Source organism: Triturus cristatus, chromosome 11, assembly GCF_964204655.1.
Source record: "Triturus cristatus chromosome 11, aTriCri1.1, whole genome shotgun sequence".
Taxonomy (NCBI): domain Eukaryota; kingdom Metazoa; phylum Chordata; class Amphibia; order Caudata; family Salamandridae; genus Triturus; species Triturus cristatus.
Genome location: NC_140594.1, coordinates 1,063,563,036 through 1,063,581,322, shown reverse-complemented (window position 1 = coordinate 1,063,581,322; position 18,287 = coordinate 1,063,563,036). Strand labels below are relative to the sequence as shown.

General features: G+C 46.5%; 1 protein-coding gene across 2 annotated transcripts in view; it reads right to left on the bottom strand.

Annotated features, from left to right (window-relative positions):
• PEX5L (peroxisomal biogenesis factor 5 like) overlaps nt 1–18,287 on the bottom strand; it is a 690,633-nt gene that overhangs the window by 507,993 nt on the left and 164,353 nt on the right. The window lies entirely within an intron of this gene.

The following is an 18,287-nucleotide window of genomic DNA, read 5'->3' as shown; positions in this document are numbered from 1 at the left end:
GAATTATTATTCCAAACTTGTTAAATAATATCTACACCTCTGACCTTTTTTTTATATATGTGATCTTATATATGCTATTACTAGTATCCAGTTACTGCAACATGGCATGTATGCTAGCTTTTGCTTTTTACTATGTTACTCTTTCATGTGATTTTCAGAAGATGTTTTTTGAGTTTCTTTTAACATCATGTGCGCCACTTTTTCATAGCCACAATGAGACCGTAGAGTTTGCGGTGTGAAAAAAGCTTGCTTGCCTCACTTATAATGCCATAGAAATGCTGCACGTGTATATACTGAATACAGGTTTCTTTTTCCTTTATTTGTGATTTCTTTTATCTTTCACACAAAGCCTTGAAAAAGGGCCAGGCAAGCCAGCCATTGGGGAGTGAAACACGCTTTAGCAGAACCAATATGATGTGAATTACACACAAGATGCCTATTGCAATAAAAGGAAAGCCTATGTATTATTCTACCAAACAAGAATAATGTTTTTTCAATAGGACACATATCAATATAACAACCTTGCAAACCAGCATCTAAACTAGGACAGCAAAAACTTGGTAGTCAGGCAGATCTAATAATCAGGTGCTTCTGTTGAATGCTTTGAATGTTGTTTCTGCACAGCTGATATAGCTTTAATCCTAATAAGATCACACACAGTGAAAAAAGAAACATCATGTGCTTTGTGAAGCTAATGTTGCATGAAACAAATCAACCGACACGTGTTTCGCACACATGTTGTGATTCTTCAAAGCGGGAAGTATAATCACACACCAACAGTAATGTTCTGCTGCCCGTAAAAATAGCATTTTTAATATACAGTCACCCTTTTAATGTAAATTCTGTCTTCTCTGCTTCCATTCAGTTGTTTAACATAATTGTAATTACCTTTTCAATACATTATCATATCTTAATTCCTTTAGAAGTCTTTAGAATCAAAGTCAAACACTTATTTTCTTTCAAAGTAATTAGTCCAATCTCCACCTCTTATTCTATTTTTTATCATTTTGAATGCCTGGCATTCCATTGTGGTTCCTATTGAAAACATCATACACTATAAACAAGCTAAAAATGTGTGAGTTTAAATTTCTTAGTCAATTCTAGCTTCTTTAGTATGACTATCATTCGAGGTAGTATATATAATCTTTGTAAAAAAATAAAAGGTTCAACCATGGAATGACAGCACCTGTTGTAAGATTTCAATCATTGTGTTATTGCGGTAGACCACTAAAGAAATGATGAATAGTGAATTTTCATGGTTGGTAACAGCAGCAAGCATTGTATTCTAGATTCTGTCAGTATGCACATAATTGTGCTTCAAAAAGGTGTTGTGTGGTAAAAGCTGACTTCTTTCAAGTACACCTCTTAATTAGCACCTATAGACAGCCTTAGAATTCTGAAAATAAAGCTGATCTAGAAATAGATAAACTGCCTACAGGCCATAAAGGGAATCTCATCTGTGAAGGATGAAAAATACAAGGTTCGGACACATATTTAACATCCAGTCAAAAAAATAAAAAGACAAAATTCCTTTGAAGGTAGGACAGTTGTCAATGACCTGTGAAAGCTGTTTGACTGTTATCTCTCATGTCTGCCTGCAATGTGTTTCTATTGAGGAACATGATAAGCCTGCACTGTGCAGCAGGGAAGGACTGCTGTGAGTGGAGGGCATGGGGCTGCGACACAAAGGAGAACAGCATCTTTCTCTGTGACAAGCATCTGGAGGATGAAGGCGGCATCTCAAAAGCGGGGCAGACGACTAAACAAAATTGTGAATTTGTCACATGCATTAAATTCTGTTCCCTGCTGATTTCACACAAACAGTAAGTACAAATAACATTTCATAAAGATTTCCCAAACATCATATAAAACAATCTGACATTGAATTAGCATGCATACTGATGATGATAAGCCTGCAATTAGTAGGCATTGTCCAGAAATGGCTCTTGCAACAAAAGGAACGGGGGAAAGTCATTTGCTTCATAACATACAGCCAGTAATTTAAACATAACATTATACTGGGTAAAGTTCCCCCATTGTGCACTGTAAGGAGATTGCTAGTCAGCAGGGAGCATTATGGACACATGGAGGACTAAAGTTGATTTCTTTTTCAAAGTCACAAAAGTCCAAGGCAACCTCATTTATAAAATAAAGCAGAAGTTATATTATGTCCTTAGAATATACTGTTACTCGCAGGGCCGGACTGGCAGTAGCGGGCACCGGGGATTTTCCCCGGTGGGCTGGCAGGGTGGGGGACGGTTTTGGACCCCAGGGAGGCCGTTAATGTTGCCAGGGGCTGGTTTCTAGCATATCTGCCCCCTGTAACAAAAGCGCCCCTGTGAGATGGGAGTGGTACTTCCTACTAGCACCTCCCCCCCGGGGGCCTACCGAGCTGTTTGCCAGGCCCGGGTAGGGTTCCCAGTCCCGGCATGGTTGGTTTAGCACTCTTCCCCTATCCCTAGTTGAAATACATGTTGTGCTGTGCCTTTGTATGAAAGAGATTCTATGGTTACAAAGATGAAGACAAAATGTGGAATGGCACTGTGGAACAAAATGTCAATTTGAAGGTGTCATCACTCAGGGCTGAAAGTGCGGCTTACCACTTGAGCACGGAATAGCAATACTCTAAAACTGCTCGCACTGAGTTCATCTCAGCAAAGGAAAAGCTGGAGGTCATTGCAAAGTCTTGCTGTCTGGAATGAGGCTTCATGAGTGTGGAGATCACACCATACGACAGTACCGTAACAACGAACTAGGAGGCATATTATCAAGCACGGCGTTAACATTATCGCCGCTTTAGCGGCAGAAAACTGCTGCTAAAGCGGCGATAATGGGCTTGATAATATACCGCAGAGAATTCCAATAGAAGCCCATGTTGACACCAGAACATGGGCTTCTATGGGAATTCTCAAGGGCATATTGTCAAGTCCATTATCGCTGCATTAGCAGCAGTTTTCTGCCGCTAAAGCGGCGATAATGTTAACGCCGTTTCTTGATAATATTTCCAAGGGGGTCATAAAATCGTGCATAGTTTGAGACACAGTAGCCATCTTAGATATCTGGGTTAACTTTCCTAATGGGCCACACCAGCCTTCTAGGCAATCATGATACAATGTTGCTGTAGAGAGACCTGGGTTATTCTCCATTATTAATTGTTACTTTAAAAACGTGGATTGTCTTCCATTTTCTCTTTTCACTTTCTTTCTTTCTTTTCTTTTTCCTTTTTTCTTTCCCTTCTCCTTTGAAAACTATAAAATGCTATTTTGTTTTAAGGTATAACTTTTTATTATTGCCCTTAACTTTTGGATTTATTCATTTATCAGTGACAGTTATCTTAATGTTTCTTATCCCTCTATAATGTTTATTCGGTTCTCAACTTTTTCCTGCTATATTTTATATGACTATTGTTATATTGTTGTACCATATACCTATTTGCTTCAATAAAGCTATTTAAACATAAAAAAAAGATGATTGGAGAATATTTATGCCCTGCAGAGTCCTCAAGAGAATCACAGTGAAGAATGATTGCTCTTTACCCTCAATATCTATTTCAGTAATCAGATTTTAAATACAAAGATATTCACAAAGTAGGATGTCCAGGCAGCTGACCACGCGGTCAGAGTCTGAGATGGTAATAATTGGGAAGTGATATTCTGACCTAAATTTGGGTTGTTTGACTATTAGGTCATACCTTTCGGTTTCTGTAATGCTCCTGCCGAGTATGCTATTGAGGACGTATTGACAGATTTTTGGATGTGTTCTAGTTTGTCTCAAACATTGTAAACAGCAAATACAGTGGAGAAATACTCCAAATCTGCTAGTTCTGAGTGCATTTCGGGTAAAGAACGTCTGTCAGCCCTAGAAGAGCGTCGGCGGTGTCTGGACTGAGGCATCGTGTGGAGAACATACTAGAGAACAGCGCCCGACGTCGAACTACATTTCCTAGTCGGCCATGAACTCTCACATAGTTTAGAGACACTACTTTTTTTCATGTTTGAAAAGCTTTTTTTTTTTTTTTTTTTTTTAAATCTGTTTATTATTTGAAATAAAGTACATTTCGCTGTCATCTGTGAGCAGCGTACAGAAGAACAAAACGTTATAACAACATTACAGTTCCGGACAGATTCACAAATCACAAAGTGCACATCGGAAACACGGCGCGCGCCCCGCAGCGGGCCCGCCGTAATGACAGCAGTGCAGCGGCAACCTTAGCAATATATGTGGCGGGACAGAAATCACTCAGCATCAGTCGGCGTTGCCTCAGCAAGGAAACGTCTGAGCGGCCCCCAAATATCCTTCGGTTGGGAAGAGGCGGGCAACTCCTCTGCATACAGTTCTAAGTTTGTCCTGCAGTATACCATGTCCGACAGCCACCTACTTAATTTTGGTTTAGCTACACTGTCCCACGTAAACAGAGTGCGCCGTTTAGCCAGCAGAAGAGCAACCCTCGCAAACCTGCCCACCACGCCCTTCAGCTGAGGCACATAAGTCAGCAGACACACCGCAGGCACACATGGAAGCAGAGCCCCCGTCATTTTGTGAATGTGAGTCAGCACCTCTCCCCAGTATCCAAACACTGGCACACAGCTCCAAGCAAGGTGCAGAAAATCCGCATCCTCTTGCCCACATCGCCTACACTGAGCCGATTCCCTCAACCCCATTCTGTGCAGCCTGGACGGGGTATAGTATATTTGATGCAAGAATTTAAAGTGGATAATTCGCAGGTTGCCATTGGGGGTTAGGCGGCCCGTCAGTTGACAAATCCGCTCCCATTCCGCACCCGTGAGCTGGGGATCTAGTATATCATTCCACTTTGCTAGACTGGCATCAGGGCCATTAGCCGTCTCCTCCTGCACAGCCCTGTATAGTTTAGTGATTAGTTTCTTCCTAGATGGAGTCACCAACAGCAATTGCAGGGCCTTGAGTGTGGGGGGTTCAGCAGGGAAACAGGGGTAGTGAGCTTTCATGGCCCGTTTGAGACGGTGGCAAGTGTACACAAACAAAGGCGTGGGGTTTTGTATGTATGCTAGATCATTCTGTTCTAGATAGTGTCCCTGTGTGTACAGGTCTTGCATATGAGTGATACCAGCTTCTTTAAGCGATGTTAGAGGACCCACCTCCCGCGTGACCGACAAGGCAGCGTGGTGCGCCAAGGGTAGTGCCGGCGCATATAGCGGCAGTCTCTGCGTCCTACGGCCAATCGCCTGCCAGGCCGCAATAGTCATGTCCAGTGTGTTAATTTCAGTGCGTGGCGTATGTCGGGTAGTGTGCGTGAGCATACCTCGAAGTGGGGTGGGATGGGCGTCCCCATCCTCCACCGCCACGTGAGGAATGAAGTTATGTGGTCCATACCAAAAGTACACATATTGCGCTTGTGCGCAGAGATAATACACGTAAAAGTCTGGCGCCGCGAATCCTCCTCTTTCGTACGACAAGGTCAGTGTTTTCCAGCTAATTCTAGGATGTCGTCCCCCCCAAATTAAGCACAGTAGTTGGGTGCGCAGCATTGTAAAAAATTGTTGAGTCAGTTTAACCGGTGTATTGCAATATAAGTATAGAAAGCGTGGGAGGACAACCATTTTATCACAGCGATGCGGTCTGCCAGGGACAAGGGGAGGCGCAACCAGCCGTCCACCTGCCGCACCAGTGTGTCGTAAGCCCTACCATAATTTTCCCTGATCACTACCTCGGGATCACGGTGGACCCACACCCCGAGATATTTCACTGGGTCTGTCGTCCAAATCAAGGGGTATTCCATTTGGGGCTGGGACGTTATCGTCGTAAGCGGAATGACAACTGACTTGTCCCAGTTGATCGTGAGCCCAGAGTACAGACCAAATTTAATGTATTCCCGAAGGACCGGAGCTAAATGCGTTTGGGGATGTCTGATGAACAAAACCATGTCGTCAGCGTACATTGATATTCCAACTGGCCGGTGATTAAAATTGAGGGCGGATGCCCTATGACATTGCCGAATCTTACAAGCCAGTGGTTCGAGAACAAGGGCGAACAGCAAAGGGGACAGCGGGCACCCCTGCCTCGTACCTCTCGCAATTCGAAATGGCCCAGACGTATGGTTACCCACGCGCACCACAGCCGATATGTCCGTATATAAGAGCCGAATCCACTGCATCATGACCTCTGGGAAACCCATCTTACGTAGTATGTAAAACATATAGTGCCATTCTACGGAGTCGAAGGCTTTAGCCGCGTCCAGCATGACAGCAGCCGCCTGCAACTCAGGATTAAGGATATGGAAGATGGAGAAAATAGTCCGTAGATTGTGAGAGGTGGACCGTTCCGGTATAAACCCGGACTGATCGGGGAGCACTAGCCGGGTCATTAGCGGTTGCAGTTTTGTGGCCAGAATCTTAGCCAGTATTTTTGCGTCCAGATTAATCAGTGAGAGGGGACGATAGGATTCGCAACTGGAGGGTGGCTTATCCTTTTTGAGGACGGTTATGATCATGGCCTGTCGCAGAGACGGAGGCAAGACGCCAGCCTCATGCGCCTCAGCATAGAGTTCCAGTAGATGTGGGGCAAGTAGGTCGACGTAAGCCTTGCAGAATTCGGCCGACAGGCCATCAGGCCCGGGGGCCTTTTTGTTGGGAAGAGAGATAATAGCGTCGCGGACATCGTGCACATCTATAGGCATTGATAGGTATTCCCTATTGGAGTCGGAGAGCCACGCACACGCTATGTCCGATAAATAGTCCATCAGGGCCGACCCGTCCACCTCCCCCTGTGTTGTATAAAGTGTCTGATAGCAATCTTTAAATTGATCCACAATAGCCTGCGGCGTGAAATGCTCAGTCCCAGCAGCACCCACAATCTTGTCAATCTGCTGATGATTTGCTCGAAATTGTAATTTAGCGGCCAGATTCCCGCCAGGTCGCCCCCCTCACCATACGCCCTAGCCACATGCCTTTTCCCCCTGTAGTTTACTTCTGTGTCCGCCTATTTATCATATTCCACGAGCAACTCTTGTATGCGTGCCAGCGCGGCAGTAGACGGCGCTGCGTAGTATTCCTTCTCCAATCCATCAAGAGCAGTCTCAGTTTTAGCAAGCTGCCCCCGTATGTCTTTCAGAATACCTGCGGTGGTGCTAATGCAGACCCCTCGAATCGTCACCTTGAACGCCTCCCAGAGAGACGCCTGGCTAGCCACGGAGCCCGTGTTTTCAGTGAAATAGTTCACTATGGCCTCCCTAACAGTGTCCGTGTATAGCGGGTCCCGCAGTGCCTCCGCTCGAAAGCGCCATGTGAAGGGGCGGTGGGGGCTCGCAGGGATTCACAAGTGCAGAAATACGGGGCTGTGATCCGATAGCGTGCGTGGCAGGTTACGGACATCGAGCACCCATCTGTTTGTCTCCTCCCCCAACAACCAATAGTCCAGCCGGGACCAGCTATTGTGGGGAGGTGTGATGTGCGTGCCCATGCAAGCCCGTTCATTCCTCAACCGCCAGACATCCACCAGTCCCAACTCCCCCATTGCCTCCCGAACACACTGAGCCACTTTAAGCGTACGAGCACCCGCCGGATTCGATTTGTCAACCTGTGGATTGAGATGTGTGTTGAGGTCACCCCCTCAGAGTACCGCAGCATCCGGCCAGGAGCGCACCGCAGCGAGCATCTGCGTAAAGGTGGATGGGTCATCCACTACCGGACCATACATATTCAGAATCGTAACATAGGTCATGCCTAGTCTACCCTGTACTGCCGCCCAGCGCCCCTCTGAGTCAGTAGATGTTCGCACAGGTAGGAAAGGGACACCTTTTTTGACCAGTATAACCACCCCTCGCGCATAAGCTGAGTAGGAAGAAGCGAGCCGAAACCCCGCCCACCTGTGTGCCATCGCGGTCTCAGTGTGTTTAGTGAGGTGCGTCTCCTGCAGCAACGCCACCTGTATATTGTGCCTATCCAAGTAGTGCAGGACATGTCTTATTTTCTTTGGGGTGTTAAGCCCGCGGACATTCCAAGTTAAGCATCTGTATTCGTCACCCATTTTCTTTAAGTAGTGGCACCACTTCAAAACCGGCTGTCACCCCCCACCCCGCATCACAACGCGCACCTCGCTTCATCTCCCAGGCGCACACTCCAAGCACGTACCCCTCATGCATCCGGAACTGTATTGAACACCCGCCCTCCACCCACTTCAGCAACCCAACTTTGCCGAAGACAGACCCCGACAATAAGCAACATAATACAAAAACATAACCAAAATCAAACCCACAGCACAGCAATGAGAAAGAAAGGTGGGGAGCACCCATTGGGGGGAACGTAGCGGCCGCAAACACCTCCCAGTCTTTTGGGGAGGGGGCCGCCATACTGTGTCCAGTGCTCCCAACGGTTAGCCCACCACCCGAGGCGCCATGTGTTCGCTCAGCGTGCAGCTCAGACTCCCCAGTCGCAGCACAACAGCATCGCCACGAAGGAAACAGCCAACGAGACCCAGTAATCCCTCTCGCGCCATGATAGCAAAGGGCTGAAATTACATGCATTTGATATCTAGTTGGACCCTGGACCAGCAGTGGCCGCATGTCTGAACAACAATACACAGCAGTAGCTGACAGTGAGCCGCAGGAGAGACAGCACAAGTGCAACACATTATCGCAGCAAGCAGCAGAGAGAAGCCAGCAATCATGCTACCCAAGGCAACCACGCAGGATGCCAGTAGAGCAGGCCTCAATGCGGACCCAGCATCGATCCAGTGGAGAGGTGAAACCGCAGTCAGTCATCAATCTCGGAGGTAGGAGCGGAGGGATGTTGCCTCTTCCTCAGTGATCTAGCATGGTCCATAGCAGATTTCGGGCTAGTGAATTTTTTAGCTGCGTCATCATTGCCAATACGGAGACGCGCCGGATATAACATCGCATAAGGGATTCGTTCTTTCATGAGTAGCTTTTTGACACCTAGAAATTCTTTACGTGCTGCTTGAACCGTGGCAGTAAAGTCAGGGAAAAAGGAGAGGACATTGCCTTGGTAGTTAATAGTGCCTTTCTGACGAGTGATACGAAGCAGTGCGTCCCTGTCCCTGAAGTTCAACAGTCTAGCTATAATGGGGCGCGGTGGAGCACCCGGTGGCGGACGCGCATTCAGGGATCTATGGGCGTGCTCAACGGCAAACATGGCTGAGAGATTCGTAGGCTCACAGATGTCCCGTATCATAGTCCCGATGTAATCCTCAAGCCTGCCTACATTGAGGATTCCGGCAGACCCAAAATCCGTACGTTATTGCGCCGAGAGCGCGCTTCAATATCCTCGTTCTTGGCCTGTATCACTGCCAGCAGCTGTGCAATGTCCGCAGTCTTGTCGGAGACCTGCCTTAGACCATCCTCGTTGTCCGAAATGCGCTGCTCCGCCTCGCCCAAGCGCACCCCCTGCCTGTCCAGCTTGGCGGAAATGGAGTCCATGCGACCACTGAGGGCCTCTATCTTGCCATCAATAGATTTCAGGCTGGTTTGAATTACCGACAACGTTTTCTCCAAGGCTGTGGGGGCCGGCGCGGTAGACTCCAACTCCGAGTCTGAAGTCACGGTATGTGACGACTTGCCCCCTTTGCGCGTCTCAAACGTGAGCCGCGATTGAGCTTTATCCGGTTTGCCCATGGCCGCTTCCCAGCCTCCACCGACCCGGACACGAAAGTGGTAGTAGGGCAAACGGGGGATGGAAGCGCGCCCCCAGGCAGCAAGGAGCAGAGCACCAGGCGATGGCAGGACTCAACCAGGGGGGGAGGGGAGCAGCGTCCGCCGTCCGCGATCACCTCAAGGGGGGACCCACGTGGCACACACCACACAGCGCCAGCAGGCCCTCGCTCCACCAACTCACTCGAGCAGCGTCGCTAGACCTCACCGCCACCAGCAGGGAGCTCGCCTCCAGAGGTCCCCCAAAGGTCCCACGAGGATCCGGCGTCATCTGCCACGCAATGCCCAGTTCAGTCCCCCAGGCAGTGGCCCGCACCTCGTAGCGTGTGTTTCCAGCCTCCAGGACAGTCACCCAGGCCTCCGCAGCTCAGCACTAGGCAGTTCACTCAGGACCCAGTGGGGGGGGGGGGGGACTTGCCGCTGAGCCGACAGCTCGTTTACCCCTCGTCGCAGCACAGACAGCCTCCACGTCCGCCAGTCCACCTCTCCCTCTCCCGGCCTCACAGCCCGCAAAGGTCCGCAGTCAGCATAGGCGCCCGGGCACTTGTACACCAGCACTGGGCAGCCCAGGCAGGACACGGAGGGGGGAGCTCGCCGCCGGCCACAGGGCCTACTCACCCGTCTGAAGCCGGCAGCTCACGTGTATCCCGCACCGCTCGCCCTACCTCCGCGCCCGCCGAGCCACCACTCGCCTCCTCTGCCGTTGCGTGCGGTGTCCGGGGAGCCCCAAAGTCGACGCCGCTCGCCACCGCTACCCTCCTCCGACAATGTCCGCACAGGCACCAGACAGGCAGCGCGGGGGGAAACCCAGCGCGATGTTGATCCTCGCCGCCCCGACTCCTCCGCTCTCTGCAGCTGTCTCCCAAGATGGCGGCCTCTCCAAGCGCAGCGCCTCAGTCGCGATCTCGGACCGTGGAGCCGCACACGAACACCAGCCTCCGTAAGCGCCCGACCCGGAGCCTCAAGCCTCCACCTTGGCGCTCGGTGATGGGCACCCAGAGAGCAGGATAATGCAGGATGTTTAAGGCGGCCGGCGGAGCAGCACTACAGTGCGGCCATCTTGCCTCGCGCCAAGCCACGTCCCCCAATGTTTGAAAAGCTTTATTGATCAGTACGTTGATACACAAAGATATCAGTGAAATACAAAAAGATTCAAAATACAACAATGTAACAACGAACTTGACTGATATCTGGAAGAAAAGAGTAAAAGCAATTTGTGAAATTTTATATAAGCAGGGGAGGGAGAAAAGGGAAAGGAAGCAGCAGAGGGATCAAAAAGGGAGGAAAGAGAATATGACACTATGATATAAAGGAATAAAAGAATAAAGCAGAGAAAGGCATATTAGAAAAATACTGTAAATGAATCAATCTAAATTGTCAAGGAAGTAAGTACCTATTATAGATAAAACGGTTAAGGAGAGAGGTGAAGGACAGTATAGACACTACTTCTATCTTGGAAATCTGCATTTTACATTCCTCATGGGTTACCAAATCTTTGCTAGGCAATCATGTTACAATGCTGCTGCAGCCAGAACCTGGTTAACAGGATTTCTTTTTCTAAAAACTGTTGCTTCTTTTGGAGCTATTAGTAGAACCATATAAATACAGAGAAGCATTCTGAAGGTTGAGCTGTGTGGTGAAAAGAACCTTTGCAATATTTCAGGCATATACACTAACTTTTCTAAAGGTTGTAGATTGTTCCAGTGCCCTTGAGGTTTGTGTTGTGATGCAACAGGAAGTATTCTTAGGTCGGGACTATGTGAATCAAATGCTTCCTGTACATAGTTTGTCCTGGCCCACACGAGGCAGAGGGCGCTTTGTGGGCTGTATTAAATTATTGGACTAGAGTAATAGTGCAATTTTATTACGAAGCACAAGTAGTGATGTCACAAATGGATAGTAAGTTGTAATACAAGAAATAGAAACAGGTTATTATATAGTTATCACAGACTTCATGCATTTCAGGGGGATTCCATACACTCCCCCCAGCAAGACATAACAACAGGTATTCCACATTCCATATTAGAAGAATCTTGGGCCTCCCCCAAGATGTAGCATTGTCCTCTCATCCTAGGCTAATAAGTATTTTGGACAGTCTAGTTTATTGAAATATTTTGTTGCCATCTACCATACCACAACCACACAGTGTCCAGGGGTTGATGTAACATTCCCCATGACCAATATGGGAAATACAACCAGATGTATAGAGAGATGATGGGAAGACGGGCATCCCAATCTGACACTCTGCTTTATTCAGTGGACCAGAGAAGGAAACTTCTGCTCACTCGTACTCTCTATATCAACCTTGAATGGATGAAAGGTAGAGTTGGCCCTCTCTCTGCACTATAAACCTGAGGCCTGTAGAATGCACTGCAACAGGCTCGTCAATACCCTCTTTGCCAGCTTACAAGAGGACAATCAAATTCCCTTTTTAAATCTACCAGACATAGTGACAAAGGGGAAGAGTGGAGAGTTATTGCACCAGTCTCAGCCATTTGCTGTTTAAAGGCCATGCTGACTGTGGTTTGTCTCTGATAGATGGTTTGCAATGGAAGGATTTTTTTCTACTACTCCATACACTATAATGACTTTTTGTGTACGGATCACTCCCCTCTGCATTTTCTACTATTGATTTTTAATCTATCTCATTTTTCAATTAGCTTAATTCTGGCCCTGCAGCATTCGGTTGTAAATGAAGGCCCACAATGCTCAGCAGAACCTACGAGTTAAGTTCTCTGGTCTAAATCATTTTCTAATTCACTTGGGGAATACATCAATGTGTCAACACCTCTGAAGTAGATCTGAAGAAAGATGGAGGTCAAATGGAGTATATATTTTCTCAAAAGGTGATTTGGAAACTTCTCTTTTTGTCAAAAGGGTTTAGTGTGTTTCCGTTTTATTCTCATTAAAATGCTTCTGCTTTTACTTAAAAGGAAGACTAAACTCCATATTTCTTTTAATTTGAGGATTGAAAACTTGGAAAGGCACAAGTTAAAAACTTGACAATTTATAGTGGTATCCCCAGCACCTCGGAGGAACATGCAATATATATATATATATATATATATAGATCGATATGGCATAGATATACATTTAAGTGGATTGAATCCTGAGATTTGTCTGACACTTCCTGTGTATGGAGCAGGCTGGTGTTTATATTTGTTTTAGATGCTGTACATAGCAACAAGGTAGGACATAAAACCGTGTGAGATGTTAGGGTCACCTATAGATAAGGTGTGGTGGGGGTAATGAGACACAAACACACAGTTAATGTTAGATATTACGAAACAACAAAAGTCAGGGAAAGCAAAATCAATTCTAATGAATGAATGACTGACTTAGAGCAGTCATGATTTCAACGCAGACCTGAGTACATCACTCAGATGCGCTGCAGAGTCGACATTTGCAAAACACGTTCAAATCTGTTTCTTGAACTAATATTATTCTAATTGTTGACTTAAATCTGATTTTTTTGCATCAAAGCCTTGGAAAAGCTATGGGGCAGTTGCCCTTTTGGCGACACATGAACTGCCTGCTCTAACTCATTTGAAAGTATAATTTAAACCATGTAAATGGAATACTTTATTTGCTCCAGTTGTTCCTTTACATAGTTCCTCTATGGGATCAAAGGGCTACCCAGTCCCTTAGCAAATAAATATGCACAAGGACGTTTTCTCATTAATCAGGAGTGCAGCATTAAATAGGAAAAGCAGAAAAGTCATCAGCCTTTTGCATCAAACTTTGTGTCCCAGTCAACCTCTGTTGGATGTGCCCACAGTGCACTACTGAAGGGCTGTCCCTCTATGACTCTCTGTTCTCACAGGCCCCAGGCAACATTTTAATTACACTTCACAAATGTAAGAGATGCCTACAGCCAATGAAGTGCATGCTTCTAGGTGGTACGCTTTGTTAGGGGAAGTTATGCTTTTTCCCCACAATATTTCCTACTGCGTTACCATGCTCGATGAGGAGATGCACTGCCTTCACAAGGGCGTGATGGAACTGACGCCACCAAGCTCCATTTCATTCACTCACAGCCTCCACTGTGCAGTCTTTTACAGCAAGTTACCCACTGCTTACCTAGTTGGCCTATGCCAAGCCATAGTGAATTTAGCATTGGGATTCGTAATGGGGGGGGGGGGGGGAAACAGGGACATGTTTTCACTCCGACATGTTGTTGGATGTCTTGATTGGCGTTCCATAGGCCATTGTCGGCGTTTCTCTCTGTACATTTCGCTTCTTGACAAGGAGTGTGAATTCTTGGTAATTCATCTTGAGCTGTGCCAATTTCTGATCGTGTTCTGCAAGAGCACAATTTCATTGCAGATAATGCTGCATGTGGCTTTTTGGGAGAGTTCTCTGCCATTGGCCAGAAGGGCATTGCATGACCACATGATGTCCAATCCTCTGTGCGTGGAGGCCATTTTGTCTTTCGTGAAGTAAGGTATGTTGCCACCTCTTGCAGACTTTTTGATGCAGTCATCTGGTGGTCACTACTTATTGAATGATGGTGTTCTTTTTGGCTGTCATGGCTACCCCCTTAGATCTCCAAGGCTAGTGTAGAACATAGTGCCGCACTTGCATTGTCTGTGAATCCACTGGAGAGCAGTGTTCAGGGAGTAAGGTCTTGGGGTGCCTGAGGCTGCTGCTGGCCTTTCAGGTCACTGTTTGTGGACATGGGTGCTTTGCTCCATTTACCTGGCATTACCTCAAGAAGTTGGATTGCAATATGGGCTGTTTTTGCTCAGACTGGTTAGTGTGTGCTACAGTTCCCTTGCATTGGGTGACTGTGGATTCACTCATGGTGTATTCCCAACTTGTGCGGCCTGCCCTTATGAATAATTTGCAGCTTTCAGTCTGGGCATTACTAGACTAGCATGATGAAAGTTGGTGGATGTGGCATCCTCAGTAAACCTTGGGCCACGGTCCAGGGTGTCTGGGATGGCTGCGATTGAGAGCGTAGACTATTGTAGCTTTCAGACTGTGCTGCTGAGGGCCTTCCCGAGGCATAGCACTTCCTAAAGGTATCCAGTGGTTGAAGAGCACTTGCGCTTCAACTATTAAGTGCACTCATGCTTCAGTTACAGAAAGAGAATTTGGACATCCAGTAAGTGGCGGCTGCTTGGAATCTGAAGTGGTAGGCAGTGAATACAAAAATAAATACAGACAAAAAAATAAATAAAAAATAAAAAACTTTACTTACCTGCCGCTGCGGTCGCCGCATCGCTCCTTTCCCAATCCTTGACTCCATGGCTGTAGCACACGGCGAAGGCTCCCAGATGCCAATCCTGACGCTGCTCTCATGCTGGGAATACTAATCCCAGCATGAGAGAAGCGCTGGGATTGGGGCAAGCGGCCTGGTTTGCCACTCAGACAGTGACTGGGAGCCTGTGGCTTTTCTCCACCCAGCTGTACAACACAGCCGGGTGGAGAAATGCTAAGTGTGTATGATGGTTTGGCCGGCCTAAGACGGCTGGCCAAACCGACATGCGCACTTAGTAGTGCCCATCGTCCCTCCTGCTCACTGTTGTCATAGATTGCATGGCCCCACCCGCCCTATGACGAGGCTCACTGGCAGCCTGCAGGTAAGAAGAAAAATAAAAATGATAATACCATTGGTTTATTAAAATTTTATTTTTCATGTGTGTAAATCTGACACTTCTCCGCCATAACAGAGGAGCAGCCGGCCCTGCATCCAGGGGTTAAAGCTGAGATTTGTTGTTTTCACTGGTGCCCCATGCAATCCAGAATGTGGCAATTAACAGGTGAGCAATGGTTGCTCTGAGAACATACATTATGTTTTCTGGTTAGTGCTGATTGGGTGACATTGTGTATTATGCATTTTCTTGACTGCTCTGCCTTGTGTGGGTTACAACTTAGAGCTGGTGCAGAGTTTTGCAGATTATAGCTCCCACAGGGAGTGTTGATTTGGGTCTGGGTGGTTTACTTTGTGCCAGTGTGGCAACGCTAGGGGAGCATTCTGCTGGTGTTGCTTCTGTTGGTGCTCAGTGCCCCTTGTAGTTCTTTCTTTTAGTAGTACCTCATGGAGAGAGTATGGTAATATGTGTAGATAGTTGACTTTTTATGCTAAGGTCATAATGGGTGTGTTGTTTGGTGATATGTTCAGAGGGATGTTTCATGAATTCATACTTGCTTAGACTTTGTTGTGTTTTCGAGATCTCCCTGTGTATATCACTAATAATACCTTTTACAAACTGTTGCTGATTTGTTTTTGATTTTGGATTCACGGTTCCAGTTTAAAAACTCATCATGTCAAATTCCTGATGGCAGTGGCGGCTCGCAGAGGTACCGCGGCGGGGCGGTGAGGCGGGGCTGGTTGGGTTGGGTAGTGGAGTCCGACATACAACGGCAGGTATTTATTTATTTATTTACGTTCACCTTTGCCGTCATATGTCGGACTCCACTCCCCCGCCACCCATCCCACCCCCCGCAACGCCCCACCGCCCCACAGGGTTACCTCTGCGAGCCGCCACTGCCTGATGGTTTCTGGCACATACTTTCTCACTTCAACAGGCCTTACACATTTTTTAGTACTGGAGCTCTCGATAGACTAGTTTACAGAAACCAGCGGTTTAATGCATTTCTTAGAATTATGGTAAAAGTAAGCCTACAGTGACACTAAAGAACAGTAAACACCTTTACATTACACTAAACAGCAAATAAATCGGTAAGACTTTCACTACATAACAACTATGAAAATGTTCGTGAATAACTATCATGCATAAACAATGTAAATTATGCACTACATAGGTCTTTTTTGCATCTTAGCAACAGCTGTAAATCTGTAGAGGACTTACAACGCCCACAACAATGTCAAATTAATTTAGGAATAAACCGTGTTATTCACCTGGCCCATGCTCTGCGCTGCAGTAAATGTTATTAAACAGCAACATTACTCCTGGAATGATTCTGCAATAAATCAATGGTTAACAAAACACTTGTCTCCTTATGTTTCCAGCCTCTAAAAATAAAGAAGAAATTCGAGCAGGATGTGACTGATGATTGTCACCTAGAACATGATCTTGTTCCTGCCAGCAATGGTCTGTCAGTCTCAAGGTTTTTTACTTCATGCTGCTGTGTCACACAATACACCATAAACCGAAGAGGCAGGACTACAAGATTGGGTACATTCTGATGAATGATAGCAAAGTGGTGTTGTGCCTTGAACATATCAAGATGATTTATTTAGAATCAGGTGGGCCCAGGGACCAGTCATTTTCTAAAATGCTGTGCAATGTTCTCAGTCTGGGGTTAAATTCCTGAGATTCTTACCTTTACTTAAATACATTTATTTTATATATTTGATAAGCTCCAGATCTAGCACCAAGAAGCAGCAGACCATTTTATAGAGAACATTTGGATGGTAGAAGGAGCAACTAAATATAAGATAGGTCAGAATAATGTGTGAGGTGTGGTCAGTGGTGGCTGGAAAACAGGGGTCTGAGGGGCAATTTTAATAGCCACCACTGACAATTTTAGTAATATTAAGGCTGATTTAGACTCTGCCTGCCAAACCAACAGTCCACCCACTTTCTTTAGAGTCAGGCAGAGTATCATGATTCTTACGCCGGTGCCCACGTTGTCTCACTGGCGGAAACCCTACTCCGAAGGCCTGACGGAGGTTGGGCTGTTCGTGTAGGACCATCAGACTATCCGCCCTATATACAGAGGACCGCTCATGTACTCTTAATTTACTTTGGGACTGCAAGGGAAACCCCGATGGTCCTGAAACTCTGCTTTGGGAGTTTGTTTTTGAAAAACAAAAAAGTTTGCTGAGCGGCCGCCTGAAGCACGGTGGGCCCTCAGCAGACTTTCAGAGGTGCCGACCTGGTGGAGGCTCCTCGGAGGGCACAGAGATCTCAGCAGGGCCAGGGGAGACCTCTAAATATGGTGGGTGGTATTCCGGCCAGGGTGGTGAATGGCGCTTTGGGCCTTCTGACTGATGGCCGAAGGCCCGATACACTCTAAATGAGGCCCATTGTGCCGTGGAAAAGATATCAACTGAAGCGTGGAAATCCAAGTCTAATATGTGTTCACTAATAGGAAAATACCCAGGCAGTGGCAGCTCACGCACGATATCCACTGACCAGCCCTTTATTTGTGCAGGAAAATGCTTCTGTACTGTGACAGCATGCCCATGTTTAGGAAACAGACTGTATTCTGGGTCCTAGTTGCCAGGGGTTACTGTTTCATGAACTAATGCAACTGCTGCATGGAGCTGTGTTTGATCCCATGGTCAAAGGTTTAAATGATGGCAAGTCCTTTTAGCCTTTCATCCTCCAGAAGTCGATACAACGAGCATTTTATGTTGGATAATAATAAATATTTTGTATTTGCCAGAATCACCAAGAGACCCCTTTTGGGCTCATCACTTAGAAATATCTTTGGGGCTTTAAATGCCATCCATACATATGCCTGTCATCTTACTAAACATGAGGTAAATGCTAATGGGATATTTGCTGCGTACAACATGTGCCCATTAAAACCATGACTGATACCACCAATTCATTCCACACTTGATTTTGATTTGTTTAAAACAAAAAACTGTAATTAACAGCAGATATAACACATTGAATTGACCTTTGGGGCTATCAACCCATGAAGATAATTATAATAAATATAT